Source organism: Benincasa hispida, chromosome 1 (assembly GCF_027475165.1).
Source record: "Benincasa hispida cultivar pf3 chromosome 1, pf3_genome.v1.1, whole genome shotgun sequence".
In the NCBI taxonomy this organism is placed as follows: domain Eukaryota; kingdom Viridiplantae; phylum Streptophyta; class Magnoliopsida; order Cucurbitales; family Cucurbitaceae; genus Benincasa; species Benincasa hispida.
In genome coordinates this window covers 32,069,834-32,090,181 of record NC_143478.1, presented here as the reverse complement: position 1 = coordinate 32,090,181, position 20,348 = coordinate 32,069,834, and positions in this window count along the sequence as shown.

The following is a 20,348-nucleotide window of genomic DNA, read 5'->3' as shown; positions in this document are numbered from 1 at the left end:
CGGAGAGAAATTTCTACAGAAAAAATAGAGAGAGAGGAAGGAGATGATGATCAGAGGTATGTGTGTGTGATAACATATAACCTATAGTTTATATTATATCACATATAATATAATCTATAGATTTTATATAAATCACATTCATATAATTTAATATTTGAATCACATTAAAATGACAACCCTTCTCATCAAACTATATAAATTTAATATGAATCATATTAATATTAATTTTAACATATAGTTTCTATATGAATCATATTCACATAATTAATATTTGAATCATATCCAAATATTTATTTGTCTCATAAAACTATATAAATTTAATATGAATCATATTCACATTAAATTTTAACATATAGATTTTATATGAACTATATTCGTATAATTAATATTTGAATCATATTCAAATATTTATTTCTCTCATAAAATTATATAAATTTAATATGAATCATATTCACACTAAATTTTAACATATAGTTCTTATATGAATCATATTCATATAATTAATATTTGAATCATATTCAAATATTTATTTTTCTCATAAAAATGTATCAACATACATTAATATTATATAGTGTATCAATATACATTATTTATCTGTATCTTATACAATTAATTCTCTTTAATTAATTTAAACAATTCAAATCATACCAAAATTAATTTGATTCCCATCTGTCCTCATTGAGTTGACGAGGGGACCTTGTGGACTTATAGATTGAAGCTCCAATGATACGAGATTAATTGATTAAACTCTTTTAATCAAATTAATCAACATTCATTAACTATCGGTCACTCCACTAAAGAACGACAGCTGAACTATTTGCATTATAGATATGTTTCTATGTCCATTGGATATAACCAATCAATTGTACATTGACCCTTCACAAATTGCTATTAAGTACAATTGGGTCAAATTACCGTTTTACCCCTATAGTTACATCTAACTTCTTAAGTACCACTGATCCCTCTAATGAATAATTAGTCATAGTTCAACTATAACCGAACCCCTCTCAGGCCAAGAGAGAATAAGGTGTTGTTGGGATTGATGCCCTAAAGTCTCGTGTCCTATAGTTTGTAAACATTTTTTGTACGAATGCTTGTGATGTATAATATATGATATTTACTTCACTTCTTGACTTTGCACATTTGGATATTTAATTTGCTTTACCACAAACCAATAAACTTAAAAGCCTTGGTTGTCTTAATGTAACTTAAGCATGTATGTGGTGACATACAAGTGGATCATGTCTTAAGTGATAACCAAAATGGTCTGTAGTAAATGGATATAGGAGGGAAACCTAATCCTAGTAATGCTATGAATGCAGCCTGCTTTGTGAAATAGTTACAAGTATTGTAACTTGTCACAGATGGTCTGATCTTGATCATTCTTGTAGAGGACATGCGAGCGGGGGCGTCCTATACAAAGAGTTTGTATAAGACCTAACCACAAAGTGTTAATGTCTCATCATATAACTCCGTTCATGATAGAGAGTTCACTTCACTAGGATGACCATAGGTAACATAACCTCAATCCTGAGTGAGTTGGGAACTCCTGCCAGTGAGGGCGGTCCTTTGATTTGCTTGGGTGTGAATGGCCAGAGTGCCAACTCAAACCTACCACTTTGGGGATTCATCTGATTTGGGAGCTGGGAGCTCAGCTTCACAAGATGGAGTTCACTCCTTCCCCGAAGCACAGGTAAGGTGATAGATTGTTTCCTTAAGGGTTGATCTTGGGGCTTGAACAATGTGGTGCCACACACCTTCTCATGGCTCGAGAGGTATTCACACATAGTAGGACTATGTTGTATTGTTCATTAGATGGATCATTGGTACTTAAGGAGTAAGATGTAACTACAGAGGCAAAATAGTAAATTGGCCCAGCTGTACTTACGAGCATCTGTGAAGGGTCATCGAATTGATGATTGGTTATATTCAATATACATAGAAATATATCTATGGTAAGAAGTGTTCAGCTGTCGGTCTTTAGTGGAATGCCTGGCAGTTAACGGATGGTAGAAATCGTGGCTAAAGAATTTAGTCAGTTATTCACGTACCATTGGAGCTTCGAGCCATAGGTCCATAAGGTCCCCTTGGTAGCTTGGATACAAGTTAAGAATCAGTTTTTGGATCAGTTTGAAATGTTCAAATTGACAAGAGGGAGTTCAATTATATATGATATAATTGAACTAATTAGTTATATATATGATATAATTGACTTTATGTATGAGATACATTAATTTGGAGGAAATTGGATATAAATATGATTTATATCTAGTAGAGAAAAAATGCTATGGTTAATATATGATATTAAACCATAGGCTATGAATATAATGTGATTATATTTATTATTTATTAATTGGGCTGTTATGGGATAATTGATCGGCGTCTCTTCTGTTTTCGTAACGGATGAGTAAGATGAAGAATCATTTTGAGATGCTTAAATAGCTCATGGTGTAGTGCGAGATTTCAAGGGAGTGTGCCATCGCTTAGAAAAATCAAAGCCTATACGATAGTGCTGAACGATCGCTTATCGCTTACAATCACGCGCAGTATTTATTAAATAATCGCTTAGCTTTACTAAACGATCGTTTAGCGCCCGAGTTTTACTAAACGATCGCTAAACGATTGAATAGACGATCACTTAGCTTTTCCTACATGATCGTATAGACGACCACTTACCTTTTCCTATATGATCATATACTTCACCTAAACGATCAAGCATTTTGTCTATATAATAAACGAGTCCTTCTCCCACTTGCTTGATTGTTGTATACGATCTCTTTTCCTCCTCCCCTCTACCAAATCCGAACAAAGCCACCCCTTTAGATTCTCACTCCGAGAATATTGAGGGCTCCGAGTGGTGGTGTCGTCCTCGTTTCCTTATGTTCGTGTGGAGACTTTTCGTGGTAGATGGTGGGTTTTGCTGAACGATAGCTTGTTGTTCCAGCAAAAGCGAGATTTGCTGTGAAGAAAATTCTTCAACTTGTATGATCTCTTGGTCTCTTATTTATTAATCGTTTAAGCATGCCAATAATTTAGCATTGTGAATGCATATTTGTATGTTTGAATGTATATATGGAAATTTTGTCACAATGAATTGGAAAGATTCGCTTCCGCCCACTCTTGTATAAGAGTTTCTTCAATTGGTATCAGAGTCAGGTTTCTGATATTCCAATTCGTTGCTGCAAAAGAATTGCATTTACATTCTCGGTGGGTGAAACATATCTACTCTCTGTTTTAATTGTTAAATCGTTTGTGGATATATGGATTAATGGAGTTTTCTAGGATGAAATCTCGGTTTGTTAAATTCTTGTATATTTCCAATTAATTGTAAAGGCCTCTACATTTTTTGGCACAATTAATTGTTATCCAGTATGTAATTTAAAAGTTAGCTTGAGTCTTGAGTCGTTCATGATGAAGTTCGGAGCAAGGGTTGTTGTTTTTCGAGGAACAAGATGATCAAGTGTTGGTTGGGCCGTATAGACGATGGGGTAGACGATCACTAAGTATCAAATGCTCGGTGTTGTTTAACACATGCGCGCACTAGACGATCGTATAGCTTAGCAAGCCTCATCGCTTAGTTACTGACTATACAATCGCGAAGTAAATGCGTGGTAAATCGTTTACCTTTCACGTGTTAAGCTATCGTCTAGACAATCAAGCTTCGCGGCCTCGTTGTCATCTATTCAAACATTTCGTTTTCGCGCTATCGTCTAGTGTGCACTACACGATCGTTTATCTGGAGATGTTTACTAAAAAATGGAGCTTCGCCCGACAGTTCAAGATGGAATAATGTAATAGATAGAATTTTTATTCCTATTTTGTGTTGGTTCATCCCGGTCCATTAATCTATGGTTTTATAAATGCGATGTATGTTTTTTTCTATGTCATTATGTATGTACATATAGAAAACTCCCACCTTAGGTTATGCATTGGTCGTGCATCTTCTCTTTATTATAAGTGTTATGATTTAGAGAAGCATGATTTAAATTACGTAAGTGTATGTTCATGCATCATATAATATAAAAGTTATATTTATGCATGCATTATTTATTAAGTGTTATAAATACCTCGTTATGTGGCAATGTATGTTTTAGTTGTTTCTTTATAAAGGTTATAAAATGAAATTAGAATTAAAATCAGTAATAAAAGGTTAAAGTGTAGCAAATCTATCTATAAGGGACCTTTTGTCCAAGGCGGATTCTTTCTAGGCTGGAGTATTTAAGGTGACGATAACGGAACATCCCTACCTAGAAAGGTGAATTAGATAGATTTGATGCATGCATGCAAGTTAAGGACAGTTCATTAAAGAGTTTATATGTGACTATTTGAACTTGTTTTATTTCAAAGAAAAATGTTGTTTTTTAGCTGACTTAGATTTTAATTAGTAGCCGGATTGTCTAGGTTAATGAACCCCTAGGTAGAACATTCAATGGGAGGTACTTGGGACATTTGTTGCTTCATTTAAACCTCTCGTGTTTCTGCCTTATTGTCCACACCGTGAGATCTATCCTCGGTCTCGTGGCACCTTAGGAGTGTCCCCTTAAAGGATGGTGTTTGGGTAGGTCAATATCAAGGTGGATGGAGAGAATGTTCATAGTAAGTGGGAGTGGAAAGTGCGACAGCATATCCCACGGTCTCTCTCGTTGGATTAAATAAAGTTTATGTGCATCGCCTCGAGGCACCCCGGGAGTGTCCCCATATAAGATGGTTGTTTTGCGCGTTTCTTTATTTGATCTCTTGTAAGAGGATAAGGTTACTTAGTCTCTTGTCGTAATCTGCTTTTTCCCTACGGTGGGCGCATTAGGACTTAACTCTGGGGTTGAAAACGAGGGGTTACACTTACGCGGAATTGTTAAGGGTTAACAGTTCTGGACTGAACAAATGGTAGCTATTAGGTTCAGTTCCAAGAATTGATTCTGCCTAATGGTTGAAAATGTCTCATCCTAGTGGAGGGGCATCTGATCACTCCACCGGTGACGTTTGTCCTGCCGAGCTGGGGCATCATTGCAAAATAGAAGTTTTATCACTGAGGGTACTTGGAAACTGTTTAGCTAAAACTAATTGGTTAAAATGTGGTTTTTGCAAAGTCTTATAAAATTTTCTTCATTTTTCAGCAACAGTTTTAAATATGGCTACAACCATTATTAGTTTGTTTAGCACTGAAAAACGAAATAGCCAAAACTATTCGAGTTGTAAACAAATGATCACGACGATACTCATCATCGAGGATCTGAAGTTTGTCCTTATGGAGGACTATCCTCCCATCTTAGGACGGTATTTGAAATGTTCGAGGGGCATACGAGCGTTGGACACATACAAACAAGAAGGCCCGAGCCTATATCTTGGCTAGTCTTAGTGAAATATTGGCCAAGAAACATGAGCCCATGGTCTCAGCATGTGAGATCATGGAGTCCTTGCAGGGAATGTTTGGACAGTCGTTTAGACAGCTCAAGTACGAGGCTCTAAAACACATCTTCAACTCCAAAATGAAGGAAGGTACCTCTATTCGTGAACACGTGTTGAATATGATGGTCCACTTTAACGTCGCAAAGATGAATGAGTCTAAAATTGATGAGGATAGTTAGGTTAGCATTATTCTACATTCATTGTCGGAGAGCTTCCTCCACTTTGTTAGCAATACGATTCTTAACAAAGTGAATTATAATCTTACTACTTTCCTCAACGAGTTACAGACTTACCAATCTTTGCTGAAAAGTAAGGAGAAGAGAGGAGGTGAGGCAAATGTTGTCTCGTCTTCTAAAAGGTTCCATCGAGGTTCGACCTCAGGGACGAAGTCTACACCTTCAACTTCTAACTCTAGAAAGGGGAAGAAGAAGAATGATGGTAAAGGGAAAGAGAAAGCGCCTACTAACCCGCCACCTGTCGCCTAGAAGAAACGTCCACCGCCGGTTGAAAAAGGAACATGTTTCCACTGAAACCAAGACGGACACTGGAAGAGGAATTTTCCTTACTATCTGAAGGAAAGAAAGACAGCCAAGGTTAAGGCCAAGACAGACAAAGGTAAATGTGATTTACTAATGTTTGAAACTTGTTTAGTAGAGAATGATGATTCTTCTTGGATAATTGATCCAGGTGGCATTAATCATGTTTGTTCTTCTTTTCAGGGGATTAGATCCTGGCGACAGCTGAAGGCTGGTGAGATGACGTTGTATGTAGGCACGGGCACATCGCCTCAGCTGTGGTAGTGGGAGGCATCCAGTTAACTTTACAAAATAAATTTCTTATATTAAAAGATGTCTTTGTAGTTCTTGAACTAAAAAGAAACCTTATTTTTGTAAAGTGTCTTTTACAATGCAAATACACTCTTTCTTTTAAATTGAATAAAGTGTTTATTCATAAGGAAGGTGTTGAAATTTGTACAGCTAAATTGGAAAATAACTTGTATGTGCTAAGTCTGTTAACCTTAATTTTCATCCATAACATAGAGATGTTTAAATCTGTCGTAACTCAATCTAAACGTAATTGAGTTTCTCCAAAAGAAAATGTCTGACTTTGACACCTTCAATTAGGGCACATCAATCTCAATAGGATAGAGAGATTGGTGAAGAATGGCCTTCTAAGCGAGTTAGAAGAAAATTCTTTACCAATATGTGAATCTTACCTTTAGGGTAAGATGACTAAAAGACCTTTTACTGGAAAAGGTTATCGAGTCAAAGAGCCTCTAGAATTAGTACATTCTTACCTTTGCGGTCTTATGAATGTGCGAGCTCGAGGAGGCTATGAGTACTTTATCAGTTTTATTGATGATTACTCTAGATATGGGTATGTTTATCTGATGTAACAAAAGTTTGAATCTTTTGAAAAGTTCAAAGTATTCAAGGCTGAAGTTGAAAATGCTTTGGATAGATGAATTAAAACAATTCGATCAGATCGAGGTGGATAGTTTTTGGATTCAGAGTTCCAAGACTATTTATTAGAACATGGAATCATTTCCTAACTCCCAGCATCGGGTACAGCTCAGCAGAATGGTGTAGCAGAGAGGAGAAATAGAACCTTCTCAGACATGGTTCATTTGATGATGAGTTACGCTTCCAACCCGGACTCGTTTTGGGGTTTAGTAGTGGGGACTGCAGTATACATACTGAATTATGTTCCTTCCAAGAATGTTGTGAGAATATCTCTGAAGTTGTGGAATAGGCGTAAAGCTAGTTTACGTCACTTCCGCATATGGGGTTACCCAGCACATGTGCTTGAGGCAAATCCTAAGAAGTTGGAATCACAGTCGAGGTTGTGCCTCTTTGTAGGCTACCCCCAAGGTATACGAGGGGGTTACTTTTATGATCCGTCCAAAAATAGGTTGTTTGTTTCTATGAACGCTACTTTCCTAGAGGAGGATCATATTAGGAGCATAGTCTACGTAGTAAAATCGTGTTATGTGAGCTTTCCACGAAACTACTGAAACTTCAACAAGAATTGTTGAAGGACCTACTTCATCAGCCAGAGTTGTTGATGATAGTTCATCTAGTAGGTCAGTTGCACCTCAAGAGTTGAGGGAACCTCGACGCAGTAGAAGGGTTACGAACCCGCCTGATCGCTATCTGAGTTTCACAAAAATCCTAGCTATAGTGGCAAATGGCGACATTGAGGATCCGTTGTCTTATCAAAAGGCAATGAAGGATGTTAACAGAGATGAATAGATCAAAGCCATGAATCTCGAGATAGAGTTGATATACTTCAACTCAATATGGGATCTTGTAGATCAGCCTATGGGGTAAGACCTATAGGTTGTAAATGGATCTACAAGCGCAAACGGGGTGTTGATGGGGTAAGACCTATAGGTTGTATATGGATATAGGAGGGAAACCTTATCCTGGTAATGCTACGGATGCAACCCGCTTTATGGAATACTTACAAATGTTGTGACTTGTCACATATGGTCTGATCCTGATCATTCGTATAGAGGACATGCGAGCGAGGGCATCCTATACAAAGAGTTTGTATAAGACCTGACCACAAAGTGTTAATGTCTCGTCGTATAACTTCATTCATGATAGAGACTTTACTTCACTAAGATGACCATAGGTAACATGACCTCAATCCTGAGTGAGTTGGGAACTCCTGCCATTAAGGGCGGTCCTTTGCTTGGGTGCGAGTGGCCAGAGCACCGATTGAAACCTACCACTTTGAGGATTCGTTCGATTTGGGAGCTGGGAACTCAGCTTTACAAGATGGAGTTCACTTCTTCCCTGAAGCAGGGGTAAGTAGATAGATTGCTTGCTTAAAGGTTGATGCCAGGACTTGAACAATGTGGCGCCACACACCTTCTCATGGCTTGAGAGGTGTTCACACATAGTAGTACTATGTTGTATTGTTCATTAAAGGGATCATACTTAAGGAGTAAGATGTAACAACAGGGTCAAAATGGCAATTTGGCTTAGCTGTACTTACAAGCATATGTGAAGGGTCATCGTACTGATGATTGGTTATATCCAATGGACATAAAAATATATCTATGGTAAGAAGAGTTCAACTGTCGATCTTTAGTGGAATGCCTGGTAGTTAACGGATGGTGGAAATCATAGCTAAAGAATTTAGTCAGTTATTCACGTACCGTTGGAGCTTCAAGTCATAGGTTCATAAGGTCCCCTTGGTAACTTGGATACAAGTTGAGAATCAGTTTTTGGGTCAGTTTGAAATGTTCAAATTGACTAAAGGAAGTTTGATTATATATGATATAACTGAACTAATTAGTTATATATGATATAATTGACTGTATGTATGAGATACATTAATTTAGAGGAAATTGGATATAAATATGATTTATATCTAGTGGAGGAAAATGCTATGGTTAATATATGATATTAAACCATAGGTTATGAATATAATGTGATGATATTTATTATTTATTAATTGGATAGTTATGTGATAATTTGTCGACATCTCTTCTGTTTTCGTAACGGACGAGTAAGACGAAGATTCGTTTTGAGATGTTTAAATAGCTCATGGTGTAGTGCGAGATTTCAAGGGAGTGTGTCATCGCTTAGTAAAATTAGAACATATATGATCGTGCTGAACGATCGTTTATCGCTTACACCTGCACGCACTATTTACTAAACGATCGCTTAGCTTTACTAAACGATCGTTTAGCTCCCGAGCTTTACTAAACGATTGTATAGACGATCGCTTACCTTTTCCTACACGATCCTTACCTTTTCCTACACGATCGTATACTTCACCTAAATGATCAAGCATTTTGTCTATACGATAGACGAGTTTTTCTCCCACTTGCTTGATTGTTGTATACGATCTCTTTTCCTCCTTCCCTCTACCAAATCCGAACAAAGTCCACCCTTTAGATTTTCACTCCAAGAATAATGAAGGCTCCGAGTGGTGGTGTCGTCCCTGTTTCCTTCTGTTCTTGTGGAGACTATTTGAGGTAGACGGTGGGTGTTGTTGAATGATAGTTTACCGTTCCAGCAAAAGCGAGAATTGCTGTGAAGAAAAGTCTTCAACTGGTATGATCTCTCGGTCTCTTATTTATTGATCCTTTAAGCATGCTAGTAATTTAGCTTTGTGAATGCATATCTATATATTTGAATGTATATGTGGAAATTCTATCATAATGAATTGGAAAGATCCACTTCCGCTCATCGATACTCTTGTATAAGAGTTTCTTCAGGTGCCTTATTCAAACCTCAGAATTAGCCCTTAAAGGAACAATTTATCTTCTTACCCTAACAATTTATCTCCAATCAGAAAAATCCCCTAAATGGTAGGCTTATTGAGCCCACGAATCTAGCTATTCTCACCCATACAAATCAAAGGATCGCCTTCATAAGTAAGAATTCACAACTCACTCAGGATTAAGGTCAAGTCACCTATGGTCATCCTGGTGAAATGTAAACCTATTCTAGCAACGACGTTATAAAGAGAGACTTAACATTTTGTGGTCTGGTCTTTATACAAACTCTTTTATATAAGATATCCTCGCTCACATGTCTCCACAAGAATGATAAATATTAGATAATCTATAGTACTTTACAGCAATTGTAACAACTACAAAGCGAACCGTATTAATAGTGTTACCAGGATAAGGCACCCAATCTTATGCATATACTATAGACCATTTAGGTTATCACTTAAACATGATTCACTTATATGTCTCCACATACATGTTTAAGTTACATCAAATAATCTTGGATCTTAGGTTAATGGATTATTACACAAGTAGTATAAAATTAATCAACCATTGATTCAACTAACATAAAACTATGAGGCTTTAAGGTATACATCCCATTAGGGAATGCCTTTGTAAATAAGTCTAAACCAGTTATCCTTCGAACAAATTTTTTGTACAATGATGTTTCCATTTTCTTCAAGATCATGAATGTAGAAAAGCTTTGGTGAAATATGTTTTGTTCTATCTCCTTTAATATACCCTCCTTTGATTTGGGCTATGCAAGCTATGTCTTCGTATAATATTGTTGGAAGATTTTTATTAGAAGACATGTCACATGTATCATGCATGTGTTGAGTCATTGATCTTAGCCATATACATTCTCGACTAGCTTCGTGAATTGCAGGAATTTCAGCATGATTTGGGGAAGTGACCTTATGGTTTGTTTCATTGATTGCCATGATATAGCAGTTCCTCCACATTTGGACAGATAATTTGTTTGAGATCTAGCTTTTTGTGGATTTGATAAATATCTAGAATCTGCATAACCAATTAGGATCAAAATTTGATTTATTTAAATAAAACAAACCTATATCGATTATTCCTCAGAGATAATGGACTATATGCTTAATTATGTTCCAATATCTTTTTGTTGGAGAAGAACTATATCTAGCAAATAAATTTACTAAAAATGCAATATCTGGTCTTGTATTATTAGCAAGATACTTAAGTGCACCAATTACACTAAGATATGGTACTTTAGGACTAAGAAATTCATTATCGTCTCGAGGTAAAAATATATATTTCTTTATATCTAATTAACAGACTTCCATTGAAATATTTAATGGATGTGTTTTGTCCTTATTATTTTCAAAACTTTTCATGTATAAGTTTACTGATGAATAAATATCCCATCTGCTAAATATTCAATTTGTAATCCAAGACAAAATTTTGTTTTTCCAAGATCTTTCATCTCAAATTCTTTCTTAAGATATTCTATTGTCTTTGACAGCTCTTCAGAAGTTCCAATTATATTTAAGTCATCAACATGGACATATTGGATTATTTTGATATCCTTCTTTCAACAAATTTCCACTCAGGCGTATGTACCACATTCGTCTTAATTATTTCAATTCATATAATGATCTATGTAACTTTATTAAATACAATTCTCGAGAATGTTATTTATGTGTTTCGGGTACTTTAAATCCTTCTAGAATTCTCATATAAATATCATTTTCAAGATATTCATATAAATATGCTACGAGTACATCCATAAGATGTATATCTAGATTTTCATACACAGTCAGGCCAATTAAATATCTTAGTGCAATTGCATCCACCATTCAAAAATATCTCCTCATAATCAATACCAGATCTTTGGGAAAAACCTTGTGTAACTAGTCTTTCTTTATATCTTGTGGCCTCATTATTTTCATTTCTTTTTTTCACAAATACTCATTTGTATCCCCGCAGGTTTGATACCTTCTGGTGTTTGATCTACTTGTTCAAAAACCTGATGTTTTGAAAGTGAATTTAATTCTGCCTCGTTTTCTTCTTTCTACTGAAGCCAATCTTTTCTATGTCGACATTCTTCAACAGATTTTGGTTCATGATCCTCATTTTCATATAAAATATCAATATTAATATTATACGCAAAAATGTTAACAATAATTACATTAGTTCGATTCCATCTTTTTTCTGTCATAACATAGTTTATTGAAATCTCATAATTATCTTAGGTATTTTACCTTCCTCACTAGTCACGTCAAGGATTTCTTCATGGATATTTACATCCTCAACCAAGTCTTTTTTACTATTATTTATTTTTCGTTTTTCAAGGATTTTTATCTTTGGAACCCATTGGTCTAACACGCTTCTGGCGTATTCCATATTTACAAGTGACAACTTGCTATGTTGGGATTGTTGGGTTTTATGCCCTAAAACTCGTAGATAGTGAATGTAATTAAATAACCATCATTAATAAATAGTTATTAATGTTTTTTTCGATAAGTGTTATTGATATATTTTTTTTTAATTTTGTCTTATTAATCCTAAAATCCAATAAACTAACATTCTAGGTTGTCTTATAAGTCTTGAACTGTATGTAGAGACATATAGGGATCAATATTCAAGATATATCCTAAAGGGTCTATAGTATAAGGGTAAGGTTGGGTACCTTATCCTGGTAACACCATGGATACGACCCACTTTGTATTTGATACAAACGCAGTGATCCAATGCATTTGTGTAAGAGACACGCGAGTGGGGGTATCCTGGGCAATGAGTTTGCACAAGACCAGACCGTGAAATAGTAACCACTAGATGTAACTCCGTTGGCTAGTTAGGTTTCTATTTTAATAGGATGACCTAGGCAACTTATTCTTACTCTTGAGTATATTATGAACTCCTGTTCACGAGAGATTGTTCTTTGATTTGTATAGGTGAGAGTGACTAGTTCGCCGACTCAATATGCCTACCATTTTGGGGATAAGACTGAGTGGTAGCTGGGAACATAATCATACAAGATGGATTTCACTCATTCCTGACTTCAGGATAAATAGATGAGTGTTCCCTTAAGTAGTATCTTCGGGACTTGAACAAAGGGTCCTGCCCTCTCACTGGCCTGAGAGGGGTTTCTGTTTAATGGTTGGACCATGAACAGGTTGTTCATTAGAGGAGCACTTGGTACTTAAGGATGTAGAGGTAACCCAAGGGTAAAACGATAATTTGACCTAGCTGGTGTGATGAACACTCATGAAGGACTAACTTCTGTTATTGGTCTATATTCGTGGACACAGAAACATATTTGTAGTGAGAAGAGTGCAGTTGTGGGTCTTTAATGGAGTGTACCCATAGTTAACAAATATTGATTAATTCGGTTAATGAGTTAAACTAATTAATCTCACATCGTTTGAGCTTCTAATCTGCAGGTTCATTAGGTCCCCTTCATAGCTTGTAAAGGGTATTGAGGTAATCTGTCATTAAATTGAATTTGAAATGTTCAAATTCAGAATTGGGAATTTTTAATGTATGTCGATACATTTTAATATATATTTTAATTTTAGATTTTATTATTAATTTTGGATCTGATTCAAAAATAATAAATGAGATAACAAAATATTTGAAAAGAGTTCAAATATTAACTTAATATGAATAAGATTCATATTGAAAACTATAGGTTCAAAATAATGTGCATTGGATGGACATTGAAACTATAGGTTAAATAAGAGAAATATATTTGGATATGATTCAAATGAGAAATTTACATTAAATATGTGATATTTAACTGGATGTTTAATTAATTGGAGAATTAATTAATTATTTAATTTCATTGAATTTTGAATTTAATTAAATTTATTAAATCAAAATTATAAGTTAAAATTAATGCACATTAGATGTGCAATAAAACTATAAGTTATGTGAAAGGGGACCATTTAAATATGATTTAAATGGTTATTGTTTTTATTTATTTAATTAAATTAAATAAATAATTTTATTTAATCTTAATTAAATAAAATGTAGTTCCCCACGTAGGGGAGTTACTAGAGACGTGGGATGAATCCCACGTTTCTCACTTTCACCCTCTCTTTCATTCTCTCTATATCAAAACAAAAGAAAAAAAAAAAACAGAGAAGATCAATTAATCGATATTTAAAAACTCTCAGCATTTCTTTTTTGTCTTTCCTCTTCCTCCTAAAGGAACTCTTATCAAAGAGTACACCTGAACGGAAGCAAGATCCTTCCAAACTCATTGTGATAGAATTACCGCATTTACAATCAAACAGATTAGTTATGTATTTAACAATAAATTACGGCATGCTTTGAACCTTTAATCAACAAAAGAGAACAAAATACATATCAGTTGAAGAACCATTCTTCACAGAAATCTCGCTCTCGTCAAATGGACTGCACCTCTCGTCAAATGAACATTGACGAGATCAGTTCAATCATATCATGTATAACTGAGCTCCCTCTTGTCAATTTGAACACTTCAAACTGACCCAAAAATTGATTCTCAACTTGAATCTATTGAGTTACCAAGGGGACCTTATAGACCTATGACTCGAAGCTCCAACGGTACGTGAATAGCTAACTAAACTCTTTAGCCCGAGATCCACCATCCGTTAACTGCCAGGCATTCCACTAAAGACCGACAACTGCATGCTTCTCACCACAGATATATTTCTGTGTCCATCGGATATAAACAATCAACAGTACGATAACCCTTCACAGATGCTCGTAAGTACAGTTGGACTAATTTACCATTTTGCCCCTGTAATTAGATCTAACGTCTTAAGTACCACTGATCCCTCTAATTAACAATACAACATAGTCCTACTATATGTGGACACCTTTCGGGCCATAAAAAGGTGTGTGACGCCACATCGTTCAAGCCCCGGAATCAACTCTTAAGGGAGCAATCTATCTACTTACCCCTACCTCGGGGGAAGAAGTGAATTCCATCTTATGTAGCTGAGTTCCCAGCTCCCAAATAAGAAGAATTCCCAAAGTGGTAGGTTTGAGTTAGCGATCTAGCCATTCGGACCCGTGCAAATAAAATGACCACCCTCAAAGGTAGAAGTTCCCAACTCACCCAGGATTGAGGTCATGTTACCTATGGTCATCTTAGTGAAGTGAAGTCTCTATCATGAACAACGTTATATAACGAGACTATAACACTTCGCGTTTCGGTCTTATACAAACTCCTTTGTATAGGACGCCCCCGCTCACAAGTCTCCACATGAATGATCAGGATTAGACCATCTATAGTAAGTCACAACACTTATAAATATTTTACAAAGCGGGTCGCATCCACGTTACCAGGATAAGGGTTCCCTCCTATATCCATATACTACAGACCATTTTGGTTATCACTTAAGATATAATCCACCTGTATGTCACCACATACATGCTTAAGTTACAACGACAACCAGGAATCTTAGTTTATTAGTTTGTGGTAAAACAATTAAAACATCCAATGTTCATAGACAAAAGTGAAAAAAATCAAATATTATTACATCACAAACATTTGTTCAAAAACTATGTTTACAAACTACAGGACCCAACGAGAGTTTAGGGCATCAACCCCAACACCTCCCAGTTTCAAAAGGGGGAAAAAAAGGAGAATCTCACAATTCTCATGTCTTCAATTTCCCTACAAGAATAGAGAGGACTCCAAGTGGTGGTGCTCAATCCCAATTCATCTTTTTGAATTGCATGCTTAATCTATTTTTCTATTTCATTCCAATGCAAAATTATTCTGTTTTAAATGGAAATTTTAAATACATTTGGGTTTTGTGTTTTGTCTTCTGTTGTGCCTTAGGTTTTCATCCCTTCAGGGGTATCAATTTGCAGCAGGTATATGTGACGTAGTTATTCTTTGCATCTATAAATGCATCTGGTTTGTTATATTTTGCAAATGAATTATTTTCTGAACTTCAAGTTCACATTGATCTGTAGAGGGTCTAAATGAGCCAATAATGAACAATTCCATGTAATTTCTTTTACCAACTTCTTAATTTCTCTCCCTAATATTGGAAAATTTGTCTCATTAAAATAACAATGAGCAAATCTAACAATAAATACATCACCCTTAGGGGTTCAAGATATTTAATAATTGATGGGGAATCATATTCAACATATATTCCTCCTTTGAGGACCCATCTTAGTGTTCTATGGTGGAGCAACTAGACATATACTACACATCTAAAAATTCTCATATGAGAAATATTTGGCTCATGGCCATAGGCTCATTGTAATGGCGAGTACTTATGATAAGCTACTGGCCTAATGCGTACAAGTGACGCTACATGCAAAACAGTGTGCCTATACAGATGTAGGGAGCTGAACTCTCATAAGTAATGGTCTTGCAATTAATTACAAATATTTTATAAATGATTATGCTAAACCATTTTGTGTATGAACATGAGCTGCAGGATGTTTGACTCTTATCCAAATTGACATACAATAATTATCAAAAGCTTGAGATGTAAATTCATGAGCATTATCAAGACAAATAGTCTTAATTGTATAATCTAGAAATTGTGCTCTTAATTTAATTATTTGAGCAAGTAATCTTACAAATGCAAGATTTCGACTTGATAACAAGCTTAGGTGTGATCATCTACTGGATGCATCTATTAATACAATAAAACATCTAAATTGTGCACTTGGTGGGTTAATAGGTCCACATATATCACCATGAATTCGTTTTAAAAATGCAAGTGATTCAGTTCCCACTTTAGCTGATGATGATCCAATAATTAATCTGTCTTGAGAGCAAATATCACATGATAATTCATTAGATTGAAGAATCTTTTGGCTCTTTAATGGGTGTCCATTTGAATTATCAATAATCCTTCTCATCATTATAGACCTTGGATAATCTAATCTGTCATGCCAAATTGTAAATATGTCTAGATTTATGAACTTCAGGTTCATTGTTGCATGTGTTTCAAACTCGTTTATGAGTATATTATAATCCAAAAGATAAAGCAGGAAACTCTTCCAATATACGTTTTTCATATGAGATAGTAGATATGATAAAATTCTCCATGTTTTTCTTTATATTATTCTCATATGATAACGATTGCAACACATATCTTTAAAACTTAGAATATTCCTTTTTGATTGATTTGAGAACAATGCATTATTATTTGTAAATTTTGTCCTTTAGGTAAAATGATATTTACTTTTCCAAAACCTTTAATCAAGTTTGCAGAACCTGATATTATATTTATTTTTGCTTTTAGCATTGTTAATTTGGAAAAGTATTCTTTATTTGTAAGTATCGTGTGTGTAGTTGCACTGCCTATCAGACGTAAATCTTCTTTGCTCATTTTTTAATCACCCAACAAATGAAAATGATCCATGTTTCTTTATTAAAAGAAAATAACTACAATAAGAAAAACAATACTTGGAATATACAAAGGTTAGCATGTACTAAAAAAACATGAAGATAGATAAAAGAAAACAACATTAAGTCGGGATATTCTCAAAGTCACAAAAACACTTTATGTTTCATCAACTGTGCCAATCTTTTCTTCAGGAGATTCAAAGAAGTCCGTCATATCCAAATTTGTCATATGGGATGGGTCAAATATGTCATTATCTTGGTATGCAAAATTTGCTTTCACATTTTTTTATTTTTCCTTTAGGAAGGCTTGATAGAGATCAACTAAGGGGTTGTTTGGGGCGTTAAGATGATATAGGATGTCTGGAGTTCTGATGTCTTAGTTTGAGGTGCAGAATTGTTGTCTGGGTTTATATGTTTGTGTTTGGTTGTGCAAAGTTGTTATGTCTGAGTTCATATGTCTGTGTTTAGGTGTGTAAAATTCATATGTCAGTGCTATCTGGTTCAGTTTTTTGTACTATAAAATAATTTGTTTGTATGAACACTATTTTTTTTAATCTTATAATTCAATTAATGTATCAATTAAAAAAAAATTTATATTCAATTATTGTCTTTTAAATAATTCTTTATTATTGTTGTTTAAAAAAAACTCATTTAAGATTAATCATAAATAGTCAACGAAATACCAATATTTAAAAATACAAAATTTAATTCTAAGTCAGGGATTGACGTACCGACTTTTTTTCTAAAACTTTTTTCCACTTTTTAATACTATTTATATATAAATTTCAATCATGACTTAAAAAATAAAACAAAGAATAAAAATAGACGAGTGTAAGTAGTATTTATAAATTTAACTTTTAAAAACTATAAAAAAAACTAAAGGGTTTTGAATGGTCATTTAAATATTTTCTATTGAGGTTTTATAATGAGCTTTTGAATAGTAGATTTTGAATATTGATGTTGTATATAAAGAGAATTTTTTTTTTATTTTTTTTATTTTGAGAAATTGTGTACAAAGATTTAGTCCAAAATATTGTAATTTTTTTAATGGGCATTATACAGATAAATAATTGATACACTAAGCAAATAAAAAATGAAAACTTGAATGACATAATTTATAGATAATAAATTATTAATATACTTTATCACAGGACACTGGAGAAAAAAAACGATGTATGTAAATTGAAGGTAAAAAATTGGTGCATGGAACTAGATTGAAATACCATGGTTTCTTAATAAAATGGATATAGTTGAAAAAAATTAACCACGAAATATAATGAAATAAACTCAAGAAAAGAATAAATAAATAAAAACGTAAGTGGGTCATAGGAAAGGAGAAGAGAGTGGTATGAGAAGAGAGGAGACATAGGAAGTGGGGGTGGAGAAGCTGAGAGTTGTTAAATGAGGGTTACTGTACACATGTTGAAGGAAGTGAAAAGATGAGATAGTATATCAGTGGGCCAAACCGTGATATAGGGGCTATATGATTTCTCCATATAGGATATCAGGCCCCCAAACAGGCCTTAAGTGTCTTGACGTACGACAAGTATGTGACCAATACCCAGTCATTCTGCATCGGCAACATTTATTTTCAACACTCCTTGAACTCTTATCTCGTGGAGCTTTTCCTTTATGATCATCATTTTGTGTGGTTCTTTTGAAATTTGAATATTAAAATAACCACCATGAAAATAATAATTATTTCTTCCTCTGTCATGTCACGACCTTGACTACGATTATTAACATTCCTAGCATTCATTTCAGGGAATGGTGTTGTTCCAGTTGGTCGAGATTTGTGGTTCTTCATTAATAGCTCTTTATTTTGTTTAGCCACGAGAAGACATGAAATTAGTTTAGCATATTGTTTAAAATATTTTTCTCGATATTGCTGTTGCAGGAGCATATTCGAGACATGAAAAGTATAAAATGTTTTCTATAACATATCAGCATCAGTAATTTTCTCTCCACATAACAATAATTTTGAACTGATTTTAAATAATGTGGAATTGTAATCACTTATTGATTTAAAATCTTGTAACCTTAAACGCATCCACCCATAACGAGCTTTATGAAGAATAACTGTTTTTTGTCGATCATAAATTTCTTTTAAATTTTTCACAATATACGGGGATCTTTTATTGTAAGATCTTCATTTTCAATCCCTTGTGGAGATGATGACGAAGGAAAATCATAGTTTTTTCTTTGTCCTGACTAAATGTCGTATTTCTTTCTTTATATATTTCTCCCAAGTTCATAGCATCCAGGTGGATTTCGGAATCGAGCACCCAGGAAAAATAATTATGGTCATTAATGTCAAGGGCTGCGAATTCTAATTTTGTAAGGTTTGTCATGACAAGACTATCACAGAACATTGTATTTATATTAGAATTTAATATGTATTAAATATCCAAAGTAACATTTAATTTATTAATTTTAATAAAGAGAAAAAAACCGACCTAACTTCAACGAGGGAAGCCACAAGAGCTCGTGTTGGTAATGTGTTGTAAAATTGAGGAGCACAATGAGAATACTGGAGAAATATATAATAAAATAATAAAATAATAAAATAAAATACCTAAAATTATGAAATAACTAAACTCATAGAAATATGGTAATATGAAAATTCAAAGTGAGATTTTTTAAATGTGATCTTACATAGACACAATAACTACAACACATATAGACAGCGTGAGATGGATACATGACTGTTAGGATACTAAGCATTAAACATCTTTATTATAATATTTATAATAATCTGAAATAGTAAATTTCAACAAAAACCATATTAATAGAAAAATCCTTATATTCGCCCAAAAAAAAACCTTAAATAAATGTGTAAAAAGACAAACTTTTGTGTTAAGTTTTAAAATAGTTTATATAGATGAGTGAAAACTTCGGCACTGGCTTGTTTGAGCGGAAAGTTAAAAAGAGACTCTTCGGAATTGGAACGGTCGCTTTCGCTGTCACCGTTACTTACCCAAATACAAATACCACCTCTTTAATTGGCCCTCTATTTTCTCTCCACGTGTCATTGTCCTTTTTGGTCTCGAAGTCCCATGAATACATTACTAGCAAGCATCAAATATTCTGTGTCATCCTTTTCTTTAATTTTAAAAAAATTATATTTACATTTAGCTCACGAGTTTAATTTATATTATAAGATTAAGTTGTCATACTATACTTTATGCTGCTTTACTTATGATCAATATTTGTATGCTTATGCCTGCTGTATGTGATATCAACCGTCCACACATTAAATTATTAATTAAATTTTATTTAATAATTTTGATTTAAATTTAATATTTTCCAATTAAGTACGATCATTTAGTCTTTTTATGTTGCATTAGAATT